The 24,644-nt window shown below is 38.6% G+C and overlaps 19 non-coding genes across 19 annotated transcripts; all 19 read right to left on the bottom strand.

Moving 5' to 3' along the window:
- Positions 1-382: 382 nt before the first annotated feature.
- Positions 383-454, bottom strand: trnad-guc (transfer RNA aspartic acid (anticodon GUC)). Its single transcript has one exon. It is a non-coding gene; the product is annotated as a tRNA-Asp (tRNA).
- A 1,535-nt stretch (positions 455-1,989) lies between these two features.
- trnan-guu (transfer RNA asparagine (anticodon GUU)) lies at positions 1,990-2,063 on the bottom strand. The gene has a single exon. It is a non-coding gene; the product is annotated as a tRNA-Asn (tRNA).
- Positions 2,064-2,926: 863 nt separating this feature from the next.
- On the bottom strand, positions 2,927-2,998 carry trnad-guc (transfer RNA aspartic acid (anticodon GUC)). Its single transcript has one exon. It is a non-coding gene; the product is annotated as a tRNA-Asp (tRNA).
- Positions 2,999-4,527: 1,529 nt separating this feature from the next.
- trnan-guu (transfer RNA asparagine (anticodon GUU)) lies at positions 4,528-4,601 on the bottom strand. The gene has a single exon. It is a non-coding gene; the product is annotated as a tRNA-Asn (tRNA).
- An 863-nt stretch (positions 4,602-5,464) lies between these two features.
- trnad-guc (transfer RNA aspartic acid (anticodon GUC)) lies at positions 5,465-5,536 on the bottom strand. Its single transcript has one exon. It is a non-coding gene; the product is annotated as a tRNA-Asp (tRNA).
- Positions 5,537-7,071: 1,535 nt separating this feature from the next.
- Positions 7,072-7,145, bottom strand: trnan-guu (transfer RNA asparagine (anticodon GUU)). Its single transcript has one exon. It is a non-coding gene; the product is annotated as a tRNA-Asn (tRNA).
- Positions 7,146-8,008: 863 nt separating this feature from the next.
- Positions 8,009-8,080, bottom strand: trnad-guc (transfer RNA aspartic acid (anticodon GUC)). Its single transcript has one exon. It is a non-coding gene; the product is annotated as a tRNA-Asp (tRNA).
- Positions 8,081-9,607: 1,527 nt separating this feature from the next.
- Positions 9,608-9,681, bottom strand: trnan-guu (transfer RNA asparagine (anticodon GUU)). Its single transcript has one exon. It is a non-coding gene; the product is annotated as a tRNA-Asn (tRNA).
- Positions 9,682-10,544: 863 nt separating this feature from the next.
- trnad-guc (transfer RNA aspartic acid (anticodon GUC)) lies at positions 10,545-10,616 on the bottom strand. Its single transcript has one exon. It is a non-coding gene; the product is annotated as a tRNA-Asp (tRNA).
- A 1,527-nt stretch (positions 10,617-12,143) lies between these two features.
- trnan-guu (transfer RNA asparagine (anticodon GUU)) lies at positions 12,144-12,217 on the bottom strand. The gene has a single exon. It is a non-coding gene; the product is annotated as a tRNA-Asn (tRNA).
- An 863-nt stretch (positions 12,218-13,080) lies between these two features.
- Positions 13,081-13,152, bottom strand: trnad-guc (transfer RNA aspartic acid (anticodon GUC)). The gene has a single exon. It is a non-coding gene; the product is annotated as a tRNA-Asp (tRNA).
- A 1,545-nt stretch (positions 13,153-14,697) lies between these two features.
- On the bottom strand, positions 14,698-14,771 carry trnan-guu (transfer RNA asparagine (anticodon GUU)). Its single transcript has one exon. It is a non-coding gene; the product is annotated as a tRNA-Asn (tRNA).
- Positions 14,772-15,634: 863 nt separating this feature from the next.
- On the bottom strand, positions 15,635-15,706 carry trnad-guc (transfer RNA aspartic acid (anticodon GUC)). The gene has a single exon. It is a non-coding gene; the product is annotated as a tRNA-Asp (tRNA).
- A 1,519-nt stretch (positions 15,707-17,225) lies between these two features.
- On the bottom strand, positions 17,226-17,299 carry trnan-guu (transfer RNA asparagine (anticodon GUU)). Its single transcript has one exon. It is a non-coding gene; the product is annotated as a tRNA-Asn (tRNA).
- Positions 17,300-18,162: 863 nt separating this feature from the next.
- Positions 18,163-18,234, bottom strand: trnad-guc (transfer RNA aspartic acid (anticodon GUC)). The gene has a single exon. It is a non-coding gene; the product is annotated as a tRNA-Asp (tRNA).
- A 1,541-nt stretch (positions 18,235-19,775) lies between these two features.
- trnan-guu (transfer RNA asparagine (anticodon GUU)) lies at positions 19,776-19,849 on the bottom strand. Its single transcript has one exon. It is a non-coding gene; the product is annotated as a tRNA-Asn (tRNA).
- An 863-nt stretch (positions 19,850-20,712) lies between these two features.
- On the bottom strand, positions 20,713-20,784 carry trnad-guc (transfer RNA aspartic acid (anticodon GUC)). Its single transcript has one exon. It is a non-coding gene; the product is annotated as a tRNA-Asp (tRNA).
- Positions 20,785-22,333: 1,549 nt separating this feature from the next.
- trnan-guu (transfer RNA asparagine (anticodon GUU)) lies at positions 22,334-22,407 on the bottom strand. Its single transcript has one exon. It is a non-coding gene; the product is annotated as a tRNA-Asn (tRNA).
- An 863-nt stretch (positions 22,408-23,270) lies between these two features.
- Positions 23,271-23,342, bottom strand: trnad-guc (transfer RNA aspartic acid (anticodon GUC)). The gene has a single exon. It is a non-coding gene; the product is annotated as a tRNA-Asp (tRNA).
- Between the last annotated feature and the right edge of the window lie 1,302 nt (positions 23,343-24,644).

Below are 24,644 nucleotides of genomic sequence, written 5' to 3' on the forward strand. Positions count from 1 at the left end.
AATTTGAAGTGTTACCAAAATCCCCTTTGGGAAAAATGTATGGTCGAAAAACGATTGTAACCATTTTCATGTTTGACTGCTAGGTTTTATGGGTATTATGACTCATACTGTGGTAATCTATTATAGATTGTTAATTGAAGGTCCCTTAGCCAGATGGATAACAATGATATGGTCCTTTGAGTGACATTTATATTTTCAAAACAGAACGGTCAAGATCTACAGTAATAAAACAACAGACCTTTGCCACCACCATCCCTTTTACAAGTGGGTTAAATGACACTGTAGAGTAGCTATAGTGGAGTAAAGACAAGTACTGAACGTGATTTTACAATGAGGCTTCTCTCACAGGCAGAAAGAAGTAAGAGGGGGAAAAAATTATTTCCTCCCCGTCGGGGAATTGAACCCCGGTCTCCCGCGTGACAGGCGGGGATACTGACCACTATACTAACGAGGACTGAGTGTGTCCTGGAATTCTACCTATGCAGATCAGTTCCGTTAGGGCAACAGCATCCTCTTCGTTGTCAACATAAGTACACATTTAGACACGCCTACACACACAACAGACGATCACGGTTGTTTGAATATTCAAATATCCGAACGGACCTCAGTATTCCATTACTTGTGTGCGTGTTCATTTTTCTTGACCTTTTTTTGTGGGGTGGGCCTATTTTAACAATGAAAACGTTTTTTCTAAATTAAATGATCATTGAGACATTATTACATACAGGGATATACCGTGACAATTGAAAATCTTTATTTAATAAAACAACAGTTGAACTGTTGATTTTTGTTTTGATGACGGTGCATTGCGCTAGCGCATTTAGTCCTCCAGTCAACTCTGACAACCTATTTTCTACACTTCAAATAGCAATTACTGTCGAGTACATAGCCAAGGCTCCACAACACCTGACCCAGAGCAATGCAAAACACTCTCCAGAAAAGTCATTTCAAACAGAATCCATCAATCATGGTGAAAATCAGACTTCTCTTTCACCGTTGCTGCTAGCCAAAAACTACTGGAGAATTGCAGCCTTTCCGTTGTGGTATTCTGACTTGTCAAGTGTTATTTTTATCTGCGTTTTTTGAATGTCCACTATCCTGATAGCAGAAATAATGTCATATTATCCCGATTAGTGAAATCATTTCAAATGCCCATCCCTAATAAACACGATAGCAACATTTGTCTACAAACAAGTCCTGCGCACACTTTAAACAACGAGACAAAATACATTCATTTGTACCGTCGTTTCTCTTTGCTCATTTGAGCTGTTCTTGCCATAATATTGACTTGGTCTTTTACCAAATAGGGCTATCTTCTGTATTCCAACCCTACCTTGTCACAACACAACTGATTGGCTGAAACGCATTACGAAGGAAAGAAATTACACAAATTAACTTCTAACAAGGCACACCTGTTAATTGAAAGGCATTCCAGGTGAATGCCTCATGAAGCTGGTTGAGAGAATGCCAAGAGTGTGCAAAGCTGTCATCAAGGCAAAGGGTGGCTACTTTGAAGAATCTCAAATATAAAAAAATGTTGATTTGTTTAACACTTTTTTGGTTACTACATGATTCCATATGTGTTATTTCATAGTTTTTATGTCTTCACTATTATTCTACAATGTAGAAAATAGTCAAAATAAAGAAAAACCCTTGAATGAGGAGGTGTGTCCAAACTATTGACTGGTACTGTATGTGTGTATGTATATATATATATATATATATATATATATATATATATATATATATATATATATATATATAATTCGATATGGAGTTTAGATATATGGTGAAGCTATTCAGCAACTGATGATCACAGGCCATTTTACAAGGATGTAAAATATCATACTCCTCGTCTTTTACATTCAACAACTCACCAATCACGTCTAAAAACAGAATACAGGACGAGTCAGTCACACATGGAATCAAATTTACTTACACTACAGGAATGTCTTCTTACATCACGGCGCTCAACAACTAGAAAACACTCGTCCCTGGGTGGGCTTGAACCACCAACCTTTAGATTAACAGTCTAACGCGCTAACCAATTGCACCACAGAGACTAAGCTGCTAGGCAGTGGACACACGTGGAACAAGGACCCCGTTCATTTGATGGAAATCACTCCGCCGTTACATGGTTGCAAAAATTCTACTATCTTATCCAGACAGGCAAATATTCAGCTTTCAGTCATAATTGTATGGCAAAACAGAGGGGTAACATCCAGATCTGAACAGACGTATATACTACATGGTTTATCTTAAAGATATCGTTTATCTTTAAATGCTATCAAAACCAATGAAGGCCTACACCGGCCAAACCCGGACGACGCTGGGCCAATTGTGCGCCGCCCTATGGGACTCACAAATCACAGCCAGTTGTGATAGAGTCTGGATTCAAACCAGGGTGTCTGTAGTGACGCCTCTATTTCATTTTGGGCTGGGTAAATACAAGTGAATATATTCATGAAAGTCACCTTGTCTGGGAGAAATTTACACGGTTATAAAAATGTCACGCCGGGGCAAGCTTACGCAAATCACCCACCTAATTTGAAGTGTTACCAAAATCCCCTTTGGGAAAAATGTATGGTCGAAAAACGATTGTAACCATTTTCATGTTTGACTGCTAGGTTTTATGGGTATTATGACTCATACTGTGGTAATCTATTATAGATTGTTAATTGAAGGTCCCTTAGCCAGATGGATAACAATGATATGGTCCTTTGAGTGACATTTATATTTTCAAAACAGAACGGTCAAGATCTACAGTAATAAAACAACAGACCTTTGCCACCACCATCCCTTTTACAAGTGGGTTAAATGACACTGTAGAGTAGCTATAGTGGAGTAAAGACAAGTACTGAACGTGATTTTACAATGAGGCTTCTCTCACAGGCAGAAAGAAGTAAGAGGGGGAAAAAATTATTTCCTCCCCGTCGGGGAATTGAACCCCGGTCTCCCGCGTGACAGGCGGGGATACTGACCACTATACTAACGAGGACTGAGTGTGTCCTGGAATTCTACCTATGCAGATCAGTTCCGTTAGGGCAACAGCATCCTCTTCGTTGTCAACATAAGTACACATTTAGACACGCCTACACACACAACAGACGATCACGGTTGTTTGAATATTCAAATATCCGAACGGACCTCAGTATTCCATTACTTGTGTGCGTGTTCATTTTTCTTGACCTTTTTTTGTGGGGTGGGCCTATTTTAACAATGAAAACGTTTTTTCTAAATTAAATGATCATTGAGACATTATTACATACAGGGATATACCGTGACAATTGAAAATCTTTATTTAATAAAACAACAGTTGAACTGTTGATTTTTGTTTTGATGACGGTGCATTGCGCTAGCGCATTTAGTCCTCCAGTCAACTCTGACAACCTATTTTCTACACTTCAAATAGCAATTACTGTCGAGTACATAGCCAAGGCTCCACAACACCTGACCCAGAGCAATGCAAAACACTCTCCAGAAAAGTCATTTCAAACAGAATCCATCAATCATGGTGAAAATCAGACTTCTCTTTCACCGTTGCTGCTAGCCAAAAACTACTGGAGAATTGCAGCCTTTCCGTTGTGGTATTCTGACTTGTCAAGTGTTATTTTTATCTGCGTTTTTTGAATGTCCACTATCCTGATAGCAGAAATAATGTCATATTATCCCGATTAGTGAAATCATTTCAAATGCCCATCCCTAATAAACACGATAGCAACATTTGTCTACAAACAAGTCCTGCGCACACTTTAAACAACGAGACAAAATACATTCATTTGTACCGTCGTTTCTCTTTGCTCATTTGAGCTGTTCTTGCCATAATATTGACTTGGTCTTTTACCAAATAGGGCTATCTTCTGTATTCCAACCCTACCTTGTCACAACACAACTGATTGGCTGAAACGCATTACGAAGGAAAGAAATTACACAAATTAACTTCTAACAAGGCACACCTGTTAATTGAAAGGCATTCCAGGTGAATGCCTCATGAAGCTGGTTGAGAGAATGCCAAGAGTGTGCAAAGCTGTCATCAAGGCAAAGGGTGGCTACTTTGAAGAATCTCAAATATAAAAAAATGTTGATTTGTTTAACACTTTTTTGGTTACTACATGATTCCATATGTGTTATTTCATAGTTTTTATGTCTTCACTATTATTCTACAATGTAGAAAATAGTCAAAATAAAGAAAAACCCTTGAATGAGGAGGTGTGTCCAAACTATTGACTGGTACTGTATGTGTGTATGTATATATATATATATATATATATATATATATATATATATATATATATATATATAATTCGATATGGAGTTTAGATATATGGTGAAGCTATTCAGCAACTGATGATCACAGGCCATTTTACAAGGATGTAAAATATCATACTCCTCGTCTTTTACATTCAACAACTCACCAATCACGTCTAAAAACAGAATACAGGACGAGTCAGTCACACATGGAATCAAATTTACTTAGACTACAGGAATGTCTTCTTACATCACGGCGCTCAACAACTAGAAAACACTCGTCCCTGGGTGGGCTTGAACCACCAACCTTTAGATTAACAGTCTAACGCGCTAACCAATTGCACCACAGAGACTAAGCTGCTAGGCAGTGGACACACGTGGAACAAGGACCCCGTTAATTTGATGGAAATCACTCCGCCGTTACATGGTTGCAAAAATTCTACTATCTTATCCAGACAGGCAAATATTCAGCTTTCAGTCATAATTGTATGGCAAAACAGAGGGGTAACATCCAGATCTGAACAGACGTATATACTACATGGTTTATCTTAAAGATATCGTTTATCTTTAAATGCTATCAAAACCAATGAAGGCCTACACCGGCCAAACCCGGACGACGCTGGGCCAATTGTGCGCCGCCCTATGGGACTCACAAATCACAGCCAGTTGTGATAGAGTCTGGATTCAAACCAGGGTGTCTGTAGTGACGCCTCTATTTCATTTTGGGCTGGGTAAATACAAGTGAATATATTCATGAAAGTCACCTTGTCTGGGAGAAATTTACACGGTTATAAAAATGTCACGCCGGGGCAAGCTTACGCAAATCACCCACCTAATTTGAAGTGTTACCAAAATCCCCTTTGGGAAAAATGTATGGTCGAAAAACGATTGTAACCATTTTCATGTTTGACTGCTAGGTTTTATGGGTATTATGACTCATACTGTGGTAATCTATTATAGATTGTTAATTGAAGGTCCCTTAGCCAGATGGATAACAATGATATGGTCCTTTGAGTGACATTTATATTTTCAAAACAGAACGGTCAAGATCTACAGTAATAAAACAACAGACCTTTGCCACCACCATCCCTTTTACAAGTGGGTTAAATGACACTGTAGAGTAGCTATAGTGGAGTAAAGACAAGTACTGAACGTGATTTTACAATGAGGCTTCTCTCACAGGCAGAAAGAAGTAAGAGGGGGAAAAAATTATTTCCTCCCCGTCGGGGAATTGAACCCCGGTCTCCCGCGTGACAGGCGGGGATACTGACCACTATACTAACGAGGACTGAGTGTGTCCTGGAATTCTACCTATGCAGATCAGTTCCGTTAGGGCAACAGCATCCTCTTCGTTGTCAACATAAGTACACATTTAGACACGCCTACACACACAACAGACGATCACGGTTGTTTGAATATTCAAATATCCGAACGGACCTCAGTATTCCATTACTTGTGTGCGTGTTCATTTTTCTTGACCTTTTTTTGTGGGGTGGGCCTATTTTAACAATGAAAACGTTTTTTCTAAATTAAATGATCATTGAGACATTATTACATACAGGGATATACCGTGACAATTGAAAATCTTTATTTAATAAAACAACAGTTGAACTGTTGATTTTTGTTTTGATGACGGTGCATTGCGCTAGCGCATTTAGTCCTCCAGTCAACTCTGACAACCTATTTTCTACACTTCAAATAGCAATTACTGTCGAGTACATAGCCAAGGCTCCACAACACCTGACCCAGAGCAATGCAAAACACTCTCCAGAAAAGTCATTTCAAACAGAATCCATCAATCATGGTGAAAATCAGACTTCTCTTTCACCGTTGCTGCTAGCCAAAAACTACTGGAGAATTGCAGCCTTTCCGTTGTGGTATTCTGACTTGTCAAGTGTTATTTTTATCTGCGTTTTTTGAATGTCCACTATCCTGATAGCAGAAATAATGTCATATTATCCCGATTAGTGAAATCATTTCAAATGCCCATCCCTAATAAACACGATAGCAACATTTGTCTACAAACAAGTCCTGCGCACACTTTAAACAACGAGACAAAATACATTCATTTGTACCGTCGTTTCTCTTTGCTCATTTGAGCTGTTCTTGCCATAATATTGACTTGGTCTTTTACCAAATAGGGCTATCTTCTGTATTCCAACCCTACCTTGTCACAACACAACTGATTGGCTGAAACGCATTACGAAGGAAAGAAATTACACAAATTAACTTCTAACAAGGCACACCTGTTAATTGAAAGGCATTCCAGGTGAATGCCTCATGAAGCTGGTTGAGAGAATGCCAAGAGTGTGCAAAGCTGTCATCAAGGCAAAGGGTGGCTACTTTGAAGAATCTCAAATATAAAAAAATGTTGATTTGTTTAACACTTTTTTGGTTACTACATGATTCCATATGTGTTATTTCATAGTTTTTATGTCTTCACTATTATTCTACAATGTAGAAAATAGTCAAAATAAAGAAAAACCCTTGAATGAGGAGGTGTGTCCAAACTATTGACTGGTACTGTATGTGTGTATGTATATATATATATATATATATATATATATATATATATATATATATATATATATATATATAATTCGATATGGAGTTTAGATATATGGTGAAGCTATTCAGCAACTGATGATCACAGGCCATTTTACAAGGATGTAAAATATCATACTCCTCGTCTTTTACATTCAACAACTCACCAATCACGTCTAAAAACAGAATACAGGACGAGTCAGTCACACATGGAATCAAATTTACTTACACTACAGGAATGTCTTCTTACATCACGGCGCTCAACAACTAGAAAACACTCGTCCCTGGGTGGGCTTGAACCACCAACCTTTAGATTAACAGTCTAACGCGCTAACCAATTGCACCACAGAGACTAAGCTGCTAGGCAGTGGACACACGTGGAACAAGGACCCCGTTCATTTGATGGAAATCACTCCGCCGTTACATGGTTGCAAAAATTCTACTATCTTATCCAGACAGGCAAATATTCAGCTTTCAGTCATAATTGTATGGCAAAACAGAGGGGTAACATCCAGATCTGAACAGACGTATATACTACATGGTTTATCTTAAAGATATCGTTTATCTTTAAATGCTATCAAAACCAATGAAGGCCTACACCGGCCAAACCCGGACGACGCTGGGCCAATTGTGCGCCGCCCTATGGGACTCACAAATCACAGCCAGTTGTGATAGAGTCTGGATTCAAACCAGGGTGTCTGTAGTGACGCCTCTATTTCATTTTGGGCTGGGTAAATACAAGTGAATATATTCATGAAAGTCACCTTGTCTGGGAGAAATTTACACGGTTATAAAAATGTCACGCCGGGGCAAGCTTACGCAAATCACCCACCTAATTTGAAGTGTTACCAAAATCCCCTTTGGGAAAAATGTATGGTCGAAAAACGATTGTAACCATTTTCATGTTTGACTGCTAGGTTTTATGGGTATTATGACTCATACTGTGGTAATCTATTATAGATTGTTAATTGAAGGTCCCTTAGCCAGATGGATAACAATGATATGGTCCTTTGAGTGACATTTATATTTTCAAAACAGAACGGTCAAGATCTACAGTAATAAAACAACAGACCTTTGCCACCACCATCCCTTTTACAAGTGGGTTAAATGACACTGTAGAGTAGCTATAGTGGAGTAAAGACAAGTACTGAACGTGATTTTACAATGAGGCTTCTCTCACAGGCAGAAAGAAGTAAGAGGGGGAAAAAATTATTTCCTCCCCGTCGGGGAATTGAACCCCGGTCTCCCGCGTGACAGGCGGGGATACTGACCACTATACTAACGAGGACTGAGTGTGTCCTGGAATTCTACCTATGCAGATCAGTTCCGTTAGGGCAACAGCATCCTCTTCGTTGTCAACATAAGTACACATTTAGACACGCCTACACACACAACAGACGATCACGGTTGTTTGAATATTCAAATATCCGAACGGACCTCAGTATTCCATTACTTGTGTGCGTGTTCATTTTTCTTGACCTTTTTTTGTGGGGTGGGCCTATTTTAACAATGAAAACGTTTTTTCTAAATTAAATGATCATTGAGACATTATTACATACAGGGATATACCGTGACAATTGAAAATCTTTATTTAATAAAACAACAGTTGAACTGTTGATTTTTGTTTTGATGACGGTGCATTGCGCTAGCGCATTTAGTCCTCCAGTCAACTCTGACAACCTATTTTCTACACTTCAAATAGCAATTACTGTCGAGTACATAGCCAAGGCTCCACAACACCTGACCCAGAGCAATGCAAAACACTCTCCAGAAAAGTCATTTCAAACAGAATCCATCAATCATGGTGAAAATCAGACTTCTCTTTCACCGTTGCTGCTAGCCAAAAACTACTGGAGAATTGCAGCCTTTCCGTTGTGGTATTCTGACTTGTCAAGTGTTATTTTTATCTGCGTTTTTTGAATGTCCACTATCCTGATAGCAGAAATAATGTCATATTATCCCGATTAGTGAAATCATTTCAAATGCCCATCCCTAATAAACACGATAGCAACATTTGTCTACAAACAAGTCCTGCGCACACTTTAAACAACGAGACAAAATACATTCATTTGTACCGTCGTTTCTCTTTGCTCATTTGAGCTGTTCTTGCCATAATATTGACTTGGTCTTTTACCAAATAGGGCTATCTTCTGTATTCCAACCCTACCTTGTCACAACACAACTGATTGGCTGAAACGCATTACGAAGGAAAGAAATTACACAAATTAACTTCTAACAAGGCACACCTGTTAATTGAAAGGCATTCCAGGTGAATGCCTCATGAAGCTGGTTGAGAGAATGCCAAGAGTGTGCAAAGCTGTCATCAAGGCAAAGGGTGGCTACTTTGAAGAATCTCAAATATAAAAAAATGTTGATTTGTTTAACACTTTTTTGGTTACTACATGATTCCATATGTGTTATTTCATAGTTTTTATGTCTTCACTATTATTCTACAATGTAGAAAATAGTCAAAATAAAGAAAAACCCTTGAATGAGGAGGTGTGTCCAAACTATTGACTGGTACTGTATGTGTGTATGTATATATATATATATATATATATATATATATATATATATATATATATATATAATTCGATATGGAGTTTAGATATATGGTGAAGCTATTCAGCAACTGATGATCACAGGCCATTTTACAAGGATGTAAAATATCATACTCCTCGTCTTTTACATTCAACAACTCACCAATCACGTCTAAAAACAGAATACAGGACGAGTCAGTCACACATGGAATCAAATTTACTTACACTACAGGAATGTCTTCTTACATCACGGCGCTCAACAACTAGAAAACACTCGTCCCTGGGTGGGCTTGAACCACCAACCTTTAGATTAACAGTCTAACGCGCTAACCAATTGCGCCACAGAGACTAAGCTGCTAGGCAGTGGACACACGTGGAACAAGGACCCCGTTCATTTGATGGAAATCACTCCGCCGTTACATGGTTGCAAAAATTCTACTATCTTATCCAGACAGGCAAATATTCAGCTTTCAGTCATAATTGTATGGCAAAACAGAGGGGTAACATCCAGATCTGAACAGACGTATATACTACATGGTTTATCTTAAAGATATCTTTTATCTTTAAATGCTATCAAAACCAATGAAGGCCTACACCGGCCAAACCCGGACGACGCTGGGCCAATTGTGCGCCGCCCTATGGGACTCACAAATCACAGCCAGTTGTGATAGAGTCTGGATTCAAACCAGGGTGTCTGTAGTGACGCCTCTATTTCATTTTGGGCTGGGTAAATACAAGTGAATATATTCATGAAAGTCACCTTGTCTGGGAGAAATTTACACGGTTATAAAAATGTCACGCCGGGGCAAGCTTACGCAAATCACCCACCTAATTTGAAGTGTTACCAAAATCCCCTTTGGGAAAAATGTATGGTCGAAAAACGATTGTAACCATTTTCATGTTTGACTGCTAGGTTTTATGGGTATTATGACTCATACTGTGGTAATCTATTATAGATTGTTAATTGAAGGTCCCTTAGCCAGATGGATAACAATGATATGGTCCTTTGAGTGACATTTATATTTTCAAAACAGAACGGTCAAGATCTACAGTAATAAAACAACAGACCTTTGCCACCACCATCCCTTTTACAAGTGGGTTAAATGACACTGTAGAGTAGCTATAGTGGAGTAAAGACAAGTACTGAACGTGATTTTACAATGAGGCTTCTCTCACAGGCAGAAAGAAGTAAGAGGGGGAAAAAATTATTTCCTCCCCGTCGGGGAATTGAACCCCGGTCTCCCGCGTGACAGGCGGGGATACTGACCACTATACTAACGAGGACTGAGTGTGTCCTGGAATTCTACCTATGCAGATCAGTTCCGTTAGGGCAACAGCATCCTCTTCGTTGTCAACATAAGTACACATTTAGACACGCCTACACACACAACAGACGATCACGGTTGTTTGAATATTCAAATATCCGAACGGACCTCAGTATTCCATTACTTGTGTGCGTGTTCATTTTTCTTGACCTTTTTTTGTGGGGTGGGCCTATTTTAACAATGAAAACGTTTTTTCTAAATTAAATGATCATTGAGACATTATTACATAAAGGGATATACCGTGACAATTGAAAATCTTTATTTAATAAAACAACAGTTGAACTGTTGATTTTTGTTTTGATGACGGTGCATTGCGCTAGCGCATTTAGTCCTCCAGTCAACTCTGACAACCTATTTTCTACACTTCAAATAGCAATTACTGTCGAGTACATAGCCAAGGCTCCACAACACCTGACCCAGAGCAATGCAAAACACTCTCCAGAAAAGTCATTTCAAACAGAATCCATCAATCATGGTGAAAATCAGACTTCTCTTTCACCGTTGCTGCTAGCCAAAAACTACTGGAGAATTGCAGCCTTTCCGTTGTGGTATTCTGACTTGTCAAGTGTTATTTTTATCTGCGTTTTTTGAATGTCCACTATCCTGATAGCAGAAATAATGTCATATTATCCCGATTAGTGAAATCATTTCAAATGCCCATCCCTAATAAACACGATAGCAACATTTGTCTACAAACAAGTCCTGCGCACACTTTAAACAACGAGACAAAATACATTCATTTGTACCGTCGTTTCTCTTTGCTCATTTGAGCTGTTCTTGCCATAATATTGACTTGGTCTTTTACCAAATAGGGCTATCTTCTGTATTCCAACCCTACCTTGTCACAACACAACTGATTGGCTGAAACGCATTACGAAGGAAAGAAATTACACAAATTAACTTCTAACAAGGCACACCTGTTAATTGAAAGGCATTCCAGGTGAATGCCTCATGAAGCTGGTTGAGAGAATGCCAAGAGTGTGCAAAGCTGTCATCAAGGCAAAGGGTGGCTACTTTGAAGAATCTCAAATATAAAAAAATGTTGATTTGTTTAACACTTTTTTGGTTACTACATGATTCCATATGTGTTATTTCATAGTTTTTATGTCTTCACTATTATTCTACAATGTAGAAAATAGTCAAAATAAAGAAAAACCCTTGAATGAGGAGGTGTGTCCAAACTATTGACTGGTACTGTATGTGTGTATGTATATATATATATATATATATATATATATATATATATATATATATATATATAATTCGATATGGAGTTTAGATATATGGTGAAGCTATTCAGCAACTGATGATCACAGGCCATTTTACAAGGATGTAAAATATCATACTCCTCGTCTTTTACATTCAACAACTCACCAATCACGTCTAAAAACAGAATACAGGACGAGTCAGTCACACATGGAATCAAATTTACTTAGACTACAGGAATGTCTTCTTACATCACGGCGCTCAACAACTAGAAAACACTCGTCCCTGGGTGGGCTTGAACCACCAACCTTTAGATTAACAGTCTAACGCGCTAACCAATTGCACCACAGAGACTAAGCTGCTAGGCAGTGGACACACGTGGAACAAGGACCCCGTTCATTTGATGGAAATCACTCCGCCGTTACATGGTTGCAAAAATTCTACTATCTTATCCAGACAGGCAAATATTCAGCTTTCAGTCATAATTGTATGGCAAAACAGAGGGGTAACATCCAGATCTGAACAGACGTATATACTACATGGTTTATCTTAAAGATATCGTTTATCTTTAAATGCTATCAAAACCAATGAAGGCCTACACCGGCCAAACCCGGACGACGCTGGGCCAATTGTGCGCCGCCCTATGGGACTCACAAATCACAGCCAGTTGTGATAGAGTCTGGATTCAAACCAGGGTGTCTGTAGTGACGCCTCTATTTCATTTTGGGCTGGGTAAATACAAGTGAATATATTCATGAAAGTCACCTTGTCTGGGAGAAATTTACACGGTTATAAAAATGTCACGCCGGGGCAAGCTTACGCAAATCACCCACCTAATTTGAAGTGTTACCAAAATCCCCTTTGGGAAAAATGTATGGTCGAAAAACGATTGTAACCATTTTCATGTTTGACTGCTAGGTTTTATGGGTATTATGACTCATACTGTGGTAATCTATTATAGATTGTTAATTGAAGGTCCCTTAGCCAGATGGATAACAATGATATGGTCCTTTGAGTGACATTTATATTTTCAAAACAGAACGGTCAAGATCTACAGTAATAAAACAACAGACCTTTGCCACCACCATCCCTTTTACAAGTGGGTTAAATGACACTGTAGAGTAGCTATAGTGGAGTAAAGACAAGTACTGAACGTGATTTTACAATGAGGCTTCTCTCACAGGCAGAAAGAAGTAAGAGGGGGAAAAAATTATTTCCTCCCCGTCGGGGAATTGAACCCCGGTCTCCCGCGTGACAGGCGGGGATACTGACCACTATACTAACGAGGACTGAGTGTGTCCTGGAATTCTACCTATGCAGATCAGTTCCGTTAGGGCAACAGCATCCTCTTCGTTGTCAACATAAGTACACATTTAGACACGCCTACACACACAACAGACGATCACGGTTGTTTGAATATTCAAATATCCGAACGGACCTCAGTATTCCATTACTTGTGTGCGTGTTCATTTTTCTTGACCTTTTTTTGTGGGGTGGGCCTATTTTAACAATGAAAACGTTTTTTCTAAATTAAATGATCATTGAGACATTATTACATACAGGGATATACCGTGACAATTGAAAATCTTTATTTAATAAAACAACAGTTGAACTGTTGATTTTTGTTTTGATGACGGTGCATTGCGCTAGCGCATTTAGTCCTCCAGTCAACTCTGACAACCTATTTTCTACACTTCAAATAGCAATTACTGTCGAGTACATAGCCAAGGCTCCACAACACCTGACCCAGAGCAATGCAAAACACTCTCCAGAAAAGTCATTTCAAACAGAATCCATCAATCATGGTGAAAATCAGACTTCTCTTTCACCGTTGCTGCTAGCCAAAAACTACTGGAGAATTGCAGCCTTTCCGTTGTGGTATTCTGACTTGTCAAGTGTTATTTTTATCTGCGTTTTTTGAATGTCCACTATCCTGATAGCAGAAATAATGTCATATTATCCCGATTAGTGAAATCATTTCAAATGCCCATCCCTAATAAACACGATAGCAACATTTGTCTACAAACAAGTCCTGCGCACACTTTAAACAACGAGACAAAATACATTCATTTGTACCGTCGTTTCTCTTTGCTCATTTGAGCTGTTCTTGCCATAATATTGACTTGGTCTTTTACCAAATAGGGCTATCTTCTGTATTCCAACCCTACCTTGTCACAACACAACTGATTGGCTGAAACGCATTACGAAGGAAAGAAATTACACAAATTAACTTCTAACAAGGCACACCTGTTAATTGAAAGGCATTCCAGGTGAATGCCTCATGAAGCTGGTTGAGAGAATGCCAAGAGTGTGCAAAGCTGTCATCAAGGCAAAGGGTGGCTACTTTGAAGAATCTCAAATATAAAAAAATGTTGATTTGTTTAACACTTTTTTGGTTACTACATGATTCCATATGTGTTATTTCATAGTTTTTATGTCTTCACTATTATTCTACAATGTAGAAAATAGTCAAAATAAAGAAAAACCCTTGAATGAGGAGGTGTGTCCAAACTATTGACTGGTACTGTATGTGTGTATGTATATATATATATATATATATATATATATATATATATATATATATATATATATATATATATATATATATAATTCGATATGGAGTTTAGATATATGGTGAAGCTATTCAGCAACTGATGATCACAGGCCATTTTACAAGGATGTAAAATATCATACTCCTCGTCTTTTACATTCAACAACTCACCAATCACGTCTAAAAACAGAATACAGGACGAGTCAGTCACACATGGAATCAAATTTACTTACACTACAGGAATGTCTTCTTACATCACGGCGCTCAACAACTAGAAAACACTCGTCCCTGGGTGGGCTTGAACCACCAACCTTTAGATTAACAGTCTAACGCGCTAACCAATTGCACCACAGAGACTAAGCTGCTAGGCAGTGGACACACGTGGAACAAGGACCCCGTTCATTTGATGGAAATCACTCCGCCGTTACATGGTTGCAAAAATTCTACTATCTTATCCAGACAGGCAAATATTCAGCTTTCAGTCATAATTGTATGGCAAAACAGAGGGGTAACATCCAGATCTGAACAGACGTATATACTACATGGTTTATCTTAAAGATATCGTTTATCTTTAAATGCTATCAAAACCAATGAAGGCCTACACCGGCCAAACCCGGACGACGCTGGGCCAATTGTGCGCCGCCCTATGGGACTCACAAATCACAGCCAGTTGTGATAGAGTCTGGATTCAAACCAGGGTGTCTGTAGTGACGCCTCTATTTCATTTTGGGCTGGGTAAATACAAGTGAATATATTCATGAAAGTCACCTTGTCTGGGAGAAATTTACACGGTTATAAAAATGTCACGCCGGGGCAAGCTTACGCAAATCACCCACCTAATTTGAAGTGTTACCAAAATCCCCTTTGGGAAAAATGTATGGTCGAAAAACGATTGTAACCATTTTCATGTTTGACTGCTAGGTTTTATGGGTATTATGACTCATACTGTGGTAATCTATTATAGATTGTTAATTGAAGGTCCCTTAGCCAGATGGATAACACTGATATGGTCCTTTGAGTGACATTTATATTTTCAAAACAGAACGGTCAAGATCTACAGTAATAAAACAACAGACCTTTGCCACCACCATCCCTTTTACAAGTGGGTTAAATGACACTGTAGAGTAGCTATAGTGGAGTAAAGACAAGTACTGAACGTGATTTTACAATGAGGCTTCTCTCACAGGCAGAAAGAAGTAAGAGGGGGAAAAAATTATTTCCTCCCCGTCGGGGAATTGAACCCCGGTCTCCCGCGTGACAGGCGGGGATACTGACCACTATACTAACGAGGACTGAGTGTGTCCTGGAATTCTACCTATGCAGATCAGTTCCGTTAGGGCAACAGCATCCTCTTCGTTGTCAACATAAGTACACATTTAGACACGCCTACACACACAACAGACGATCACGGTTGTTTGAATATTCAAATATCCGAACGGACCTCAGTATTCCATTACTTGTGTGCGTGTTCATTTTTCTTGACCTTTTTTTGTGGGGTGGGCCTATTTTAACAATGAAAACGTTTTTTCTAAATTAAATGATCATTGAGACATTATTACATACAGGGATATACCGTGACAATTGAAAATCTTTATTTAATAAAACAACAGTTGAACTGTTGATTTTTGTTTTGATGACGGTGCATTGCGCTAGCGCATTTAGTCCTCCAGTCAACTCTGACAACCTATTTTCTACACTTCAAATAGCAATTACTGTCGAGTACATAGCCAAGGCTCCACAACACCTGACCCAGAGCAATGCAAAACACTCTCCAGAAAAGTCATTTCAAACAGAATCCATCAATCATGGTGAAAATCAGACTTCTCTTTCACCGTTGCTGCTAGCCAAAAACTACTGGAGAATTGCAGCCTTTCCGTTGTGGTATTCTGACTTGTCAAGTGTTATTTTTATCTGCGTTTTTTGAATGTCCACTATCCTGATAGCAGAAATAATGTCATATTATCCCGATTAGTGAAATCATTTCAAATGCCCATCCCTAATAAACACGATAGCAACATTTGTCTACAAACAAGTCCTGCGCACACTTTAAACAACGAGACAAAATACATTCATTTGTACCGTCGTTTCTCTTTGCTCATTTGAGCTGTTCTTGCCATAATATTGACTTGGTCTTTTACCAAATAGGGCTATCTTCTGTATTCCAACCCTACCTTGTCACAACACAACTGATTGGCTGAAACGCATTACGAAGGAAAGAAATTACACAAATTAACTTCTAACAAGGCACACCTGTTAATTGAAAGGCATTCCAGGTGAATGCCTCATGAAGCTGGTTGAGAGAATGCCAAGAGTGTGCAAAGCTGTCATCAAGGCAAAGGGTGGCTACTTTGAAGAATCTCAAATATAAAAAAATGTTGATTTGTTTAACACTTTTTTGGTTACTACATGATTCCATATGTGTTATTTCATAGTTTTTATGTCTTCACTATTATTCTACAATGTAGAAAATAGTCAAAATAAAGAAAAACCCTTGAATGAGGAGGTGTGTCCAAACTATTGACTGGTACTGTATGTGTGTATGTATATATATATATATATATATATATATATATATATATATATATAATTCGATATGGAGTTTAGATATATGGTGAAGCTATTCAGCAACTGATGATCACAGGCCATTTTACAAGGATGTAAAATATCATACTCCTCGTCTTTTACATTCAACAACTCACCAATCACGTCTAAAAACAGAATACAGGACGAGTCAGTCACACATGGAATCAAATTTACTTACACTACAGGAATGTCTTCTTACATCACGGCGCTCAACAACTAGAAAACACTCGTCCCTGGGTGGGCTTGAACCACCAACCTTTAGATTAACAGTCTAACGCGCTAACCAATTGCGCCACAGAGACTAAGCTGCTAGGCAGTGGACACACGTGGAACAAGGACCCCGTTCATTTGATGGAAATCACTCCGCCGTTACATGGTTGCAAAAATTCTACTATCTTATCCAGACAGGCAAATATTCAGCTTTCAGTCATAATTGTATGGCAAAACAGAGGGGTAACATCCAGATCTGAACAGACGTATATACTACATGGTTTATCTTAAAGATATCTTTTATCTTTAAATGCTATCAAAACCAATGAAGGCCTACACCGGCCAAACCCGGACGACGCTGGGCCAATTGTGCGCCGCCCTATGGGACTCACAAATCACAGCCAGTTGTGATAGAGTCTGGATTCAAACCAGGGTGTCTGTAGTGACGCCTCTATTTCATTTTGGGCTGGGTAAATACAAGTGAATATATTCATGAAAGTCACCTTGTCTGGGAGAAATTTACACGGTTATAAAAATGTCACGCCGGGGCAAGCTTACGCAAATCACCCACCTAATTTGAAGTGTTACCAAAATCCCCTTTGGGAAAAATGTATGGTCGAAAAACGATTGTAACCATTTTCATGTTTGACTGCTAGGTTTTATGGGTATTATGACTCATACTGTGGTAATCTATTATAGATTGTTAATTGAAGGTCCCTTAGCCAGATGGATAACAATGATATGGTCCTTTGAGTGACATTTATATTTTCAAAACAGAACGGTCAAGATCTACAGTAATAAAACAACAGACCTTTGCCACCACCATCCCTTTTACAAGTGGGTTAAATGACACTGTAGAGTAGCTATAGTGGAGTAAAGACAAGTACTGAACGTGATTTTACAATGAGGCTTCTCTCACAGGCAGAAAGAAGTAAGAGGGGGAAAAAATTATTTCCTCCCCGTCGGGGAATTGAACCCCGGTCTCCCGCGTGACAGGCGGGGATACTGACCACTATACTAACGAGGACTGAGTGTGTCCTGGAATTCTACCTATGCAGATCAGTTCCGTTAGGGCAACAGCATCCTCTTCGTTGTCAACATAAGTACACATTTAGACACGCCTACACACACAACAGACGATCACGGTTGTTTGAATATTCAAATATCCGAACGGACCTCAGTATTCCATTACTTGTGTGCGTGTTCATTTTTCTTGACCTTTTTTTGTGGGGTGGGCCTATTTTAACAATGAAAACGTTTTTTCTAAATTAAATGATCATTGAGACATTATTACATACAGGGATATACCGTGACAATTGAAAATCTTTATTTAATAAAACAACAGTTGAACTGTTGATTTTTGTTTTGATGACGGTGCATTGCGCTAGCGCATTTAGTCCTCCAGTCAACTCTGACAACCTATTTTCTACACTTCAAATAGCAATTACTGTCGAGTACATAGCCAAGGCTCCACAACACCTGACCCAGAGCAATGCAAAACACTCTCCAGAAAAGTCATTTCAAACAGAATCCATCAATCATGGTGAAAATCAGACTTCTCTTTCACCGTTGCTGCTAGCCAAAAACTACTGGAGAATTGCAGCCTTTCCGTTGTGGTATTCTGACTTGTCAAGTGTTATTTTTATCTGCGTTTTTTGAATGTCCACTATCCTGATAGCAGAAATAATGTCATATTATCCCGATTAGTGAAATCATTTCAAATGCCCATCCCTAATAAACACAATAGCAACATTTGTCTACAAACAAGTCCTGCGCACACTTTAAACAACGAGACAAAATACATTCATTTGTACCGTCGTTTCTCTTTGCTCATTTGAGCTGTTCTTGCCATAATATTGACTTGGTCTTTTACCAAATAGGGCTATCTTCTGTATTCCAACCCTACCTTGTCACAACACAACTGATTGGCTGAAACGCATTACGAAGGAAAGAAATTACACAAATTAACTTCTAACAAGGCACACCTGTTAATTGAAAGGCATTCCAGGTGAATGCCTCATGAAGCTGGTTGAGAGAATGCCAAGAGTGTGCAAAGCTGTCATCAAGGCAAAGGGTGGCTACTTTGAAGAATCTCAAATATAAAAAAATGTTGATTTGTTTAACACTTTTTTGGTTACTACATGATTCCATATGTGTTATTTCATAGTTTTTATGTCTTCACTATTATTCTACAATGTAGAAAATAGTCAAAATAAAGAAAAACCCTTGAATGAGGAGGTGTGTCCAAACTATTGACTGGTACTGTATGTGTGTATGTATGTATATATATATATATATATATATATATATATATATATATATATATATATATATATATATATAATTCGATATGGAGTTTAGATATATGGTGAAGCTATTCAGCAACTGATGATCACAGGCCATTTTACAAGGATGTAAAATATCATACTCCTCGTCTTTTACATTCAACAACTCACCAATCACGTCTAAAAACAGAATACAGGACGAGTCAGTCACACATGGAATCAAATTTACTTAGACTACAGGAATGTCTTCTTACATCACGGCGCTCAACAACTAGAAAACACTCGTCCCTGGGTGGGCTTGAACCACCAAACTTTAGATTAACAGTCTAACGCGCTAACCAATTGCACCACAGAGACTAAGCTGCTAGGCAGTGGACACACGTGGAACAAGGACCACGTTCATTTGATGGAAATCACTCCGCCGTTACATGGTTGCAAAAATTCTACTATCTTATCCAGACAGGCAAATATTCAGCTTTCAGTCATAATTGTATGGCAAAACAGAGGGGTAACATCCAGATCTGAACAGACGTATATACTACATGGTTTATCTTAAAGATATCTTTTATCTTTAAATGCTATCAAAACCAATGAAGGCCTACACCGGCCAAACCCGGACGACGCTGGGCCAATTGTGCGCCGCCCTATGGGACTCACAAATCACAGCCAGTTGTGATAGAGTCTGGATTCAAACCAGGGTGTCTGTAGTGACGCCTCTATTTCATTTTGGGCTGGGTAAATACAAGTGAATATATTCATGAAAGTCACCTTGTCTGGGAGAAATTTACACGGTTATAAAAATGTCACGCCGGGGCAAGCTTACGCAAATCACCCACCTAATTTGAAGTGTTACCAAAATCCCCTTTGGGAAAAATGTATGGTCGAAAAACGATTGTAACCATTTTCATGTTTGACTGCTAGGTTTTATGGGTATTATGACTCATACTGTGGTAATCTATTATAGATTGTTAATTGAAGGTCCCTTAGCCAGATGGATAACAATGATATGGTCCTTTGAGTGACATTTATATTTTCAAAACAGAACGGTCAAGATCTACAGTAATAAAACAACAGACCTTTGCCACCACCATCCCTTTTACAAGTGGGTTAAATGACACTGTAGAGTAGCTATAGTGGAGTAAAGACAAGTACTGAACGTGATTTTACAATGAGGCTTCTCTCACAGGCAGAAAGAAGTAAGAGGGGGAAAAAATTATTTCCTCCCCGTCGGGGAATTGAACCCCGGTCTCCCGCGTGACAGGCGGGGATACTGACCACTATACTAACGAGGACTGAGTGTGTCCTGGAATTCTACCTATGCAGATCAGTTCCGTTAGGGCAACAGCATCCTCTTCGTTGTCAACATAAGTACACATTTAGACACGCCTACACACACAACAGACGATCACGGTTGTTTGAATATTCAAATATCCGAACGGACCTCAGTATTCCATTACTTGTGTGCGTGTTCATTTTTCTTGACCTTTTTTTGTGGGGTGGGCCTATTTTAACAATGAAAACGTTTTTTCTAAATTAAATGATCATTGAGACATTATTACATACAGGGATATACCGTGACAATTGAAAATCTTTATTTAATAAAACAACAGTTGAACTGTTGATTTTTGTTTTGATGACGGTGCATTGCGCTAGCGCATTTAGTCCTCCAGTCAACTCTGACAACCTATTTTCTACACTTCAAATAGCAATTACTGTCGAGTACATAGCCAAGGCTCCACAACACCTGACCCAGAGCAATGCAAAACACTCTCCAGAAAAGTCATTTCAAACAGAATCCATCAATCATGGTGAAAATCAGACTTCTCTTTCACCGTTGCTGCTAGCCAAAAACTACTGGAGAATTGCAGCCTTTCCGTTGTGGTATTCTGACTTGTCAAGTGTTATTTTTATCTGCGTTTTTTGAATGTCCACTATCCTGATAGCAGAAATAATGTCATATTATCCCGATTAGTGAAATCATTTCAAATGCCCATCCCTAATAAACACGATAGCAACATTTGTCTACAAACAAGTCCTGCGCACACTTTAAACAACGAGACAAAATACATTCATTTGTACCGTCGTTTCTCTTTGCTCATTTGAGCTGTTCTTGCCATAATATTGACTTGGTCTTTTACCAAATAGGGCTATCTTCTGTATTCCAACCCTACCTTGTCACAACACAACTGATTGGCTGAAACGCATTACGAAGGAAAGAAATTACACAAATTAACTTCTAACAAGGCACACCTGTTAATTGAAAGGCATTCCAGGTGAATGCCTCATGAAGCTGGTTGAGAGAATGCCAAGAGTGTGCAAAGCTGTCATCAAGGCAAAGGGTGGCTACTTTGAAGAATCTCAAATATAAAAAAATGTTGATTTGTTTAACACTTTTTTGGTTACTACATGATTCCATATGTGTTATTTCATAGTTTTTATGTCTTCACTATTATTCTACAATGTAGAAAATAGTCAAAATAAAGAAAAACCCTTGAATGAGGAGGTGTGTCCAAACTATTGACTGGTACTGTATGTGTGTATGTATATATATATATATATATATATATATATATATATATATATATATATATATATATATATATATATATATATATAATTCGATATGGAGTTTAGATATATGGTGAAGCTATTCAGCAACTGATGATCACAGGCCATTTTACAAGGATGTAAAATATCATACTCCTCGTCTTTTACATTCAACAACTCACCAATCACGTCTAAAAACAGAATACAGGACGAGTCAGTCACACATGGAATCAAATTTACTTACACTACAGGAATGTCTTCTTACATCACGGCGCTCAACAACTAGAAAACACTCGTCCCTGGGTGGGCTTGAACCACCAAACTTTAGATTAACAGTCTAACGCGCTAACCAATTGCACCACAGAGACTAAGCTGCTAGGCAGTGGACACACGTGGAACAAGGACCACGTTCATTTGATGGAAATCACTCCGCCGTTACATGGTTGCAAAAATTCTACTATCTTATCCAGACAGGCAAATATTCAGCTTTCAGTCATAATTGTATGGCAAAACAGAGGGGTAACATCCAGATCTGAACAGACGTATATACTACATGGTTTATCTTAAAGATATCTTTTATCTTTAAATGCTATCAAAACCAATGAAGGCCTACACCGGCCAAACCCGGACGACGCTGGGCCAATTGTGCGCCGCCCTATGGGACTCACAAATCACAGCCAGTTGTGATAGAGTCTGGATTCAAACCAGGGTGTCTGTAGTGACGCCTCTATTTCATTTTGGGCTGGGTAAATACAAGTGAATATATTCATGAAAGTCACCTTGTCTGGGAGAAATTTACACGGTTATAAAAATGTCACGCCGGGGCAAGCTTACGCAAATCACCCACCTAATTTGAAGTGTTACCAAAATCCCCTTTGGGAAAAATGTATGGTCGAAAAACGATTGTAACCATTTTCATGTTTGACTGCTAGGTTTTATGGGTATTATGACTCATACTGTGGTAATCTATTATAGATTGTTAATTGAAGGTCCCTTAGCCAGATGGATAACAATGATATGGTCCTTTGAGTGACATTTATATTTTCAAAACAGAACGGTCAAGATCTACAGTAATAAAACAACAGACCTTTGCCACCACCATCCCTTTTACAAGTGGGTTAAATGACACTGTAGAGTAGCTATAGTGGAGTAAAGACAAGTACTGAACGTGATTTTACAATGAGGCTTCTCTCACAGGCAGAAAGAAGTAAGAGGGGGAAAAAATTATTTCCTCCCCGTCGGGGAATTGAACCCCGGTCTCCCGCGTGACAGGCGGGGATACTGACCACTATACTAACGAGGACTGAGTGTGTCCTGGAATTCTACCTATGCAGATCAGTTCCGTTAGGGCAACAGCATCCTCTTCGTTGTCAACATAAGTACACATTTAGACACGCCTACACACACAACAGACGATCACGGTTGTTTGAATATTCAAATATCCGAACGGACCTCAGTATTCCATTACTTGTGTGCGTGTTCATTTTTCTTGACCTTTTTTTGTGGGGTGGGCCTATTTTAACAATGAAAACGTTTTTTCTAAATTAAATGATCATTGAGACATTATTACATACAGGGATATACCGTGACAATTGAAAATCTTTATTTAATAAAACAACAGTTGAACTGTTGATTTTTGTTTTGATGACGGTGCATTGCGCTAGCGCATTTAGTCCTCCAGTCAACTCTGACAACCTATTTTCTACACTTCAAATAGCAATTACTGTCGAGTACATAGCCAAGGCTCCACAACACCTGACCCAGAGCAATGCAAAACACTCTCCAGAAAAGTCATTTCAAACAGAATCCATCAATCATGGTGAAAATCAGACTTCTCTTTCACCGTTGCTGCTAGCCAAAAACTACTGGAGAATTGCAGCCTTTCCGTTGTGGTATTCTGACTTGTCAAGTGTTATTTTTATCTGCGTTTTTTGAATGTCCACTATCCTGATAGCAGAAATAATGTCATATTATCCCGATTAGTGAAATCATTTCAAATGCCCATCCCTAATAAACACGATAGCAACATTTGTCTACAAACAAGTCCTGCGCACACTTTAAACAACGAGACAAAATACATTCATTTGTACCGTCGTTTCTCTTTGCTCATTTGAGCTGTTCTTGCCATAATATTGACTTGGTCTTTTACCAAATAGGGCTATCTTCTGTATTCCAACCCTACCTTGTCACAACACAACTGATTGGCTGAAACGCATTACGAAGGAAAGAAATTACACAAATTAACTTCTAACAAGGCACACCTGTTAATTGAAAGGCATTCCAGGTGAATGCCTCATGAAGCTGGTTGAGAGAATGCCAAGAGTGTGCAAAGCTGTCATCAAGGCAAAGGGTGGCTACTTTGAAGAATCTCAAATATAAAAAAATGTTGATTTGTTTAACACTTTTTTGGTTACTACATGATTCCATATGTGTTATTTCATAGTTTTTATGTCTTCACTATTATTCTACAATGTAGAAAATAGTCAAAATAAAGAAAAACCCTTGAATGAGGAGGTGTGTCCAAACTATTGACTGGTACTGTATGTGTGTATGTATATATATATATATATATATATATATATATATATATATATATATATATATA

Source organism: Salvelinus alpinus, chromosome 31 (genome assembly GCF_045679555.1).
Source record: "Salvelinus alpinus chromosome 31, SLU_Salpinus.1, whole genome shotgun sequence".
NCBI lineage: Eukaryota > Metazoa > Chordata > Actinopteri > Salmoniformes > Salmonidae > Salvelinus > Salvelinus alpinus.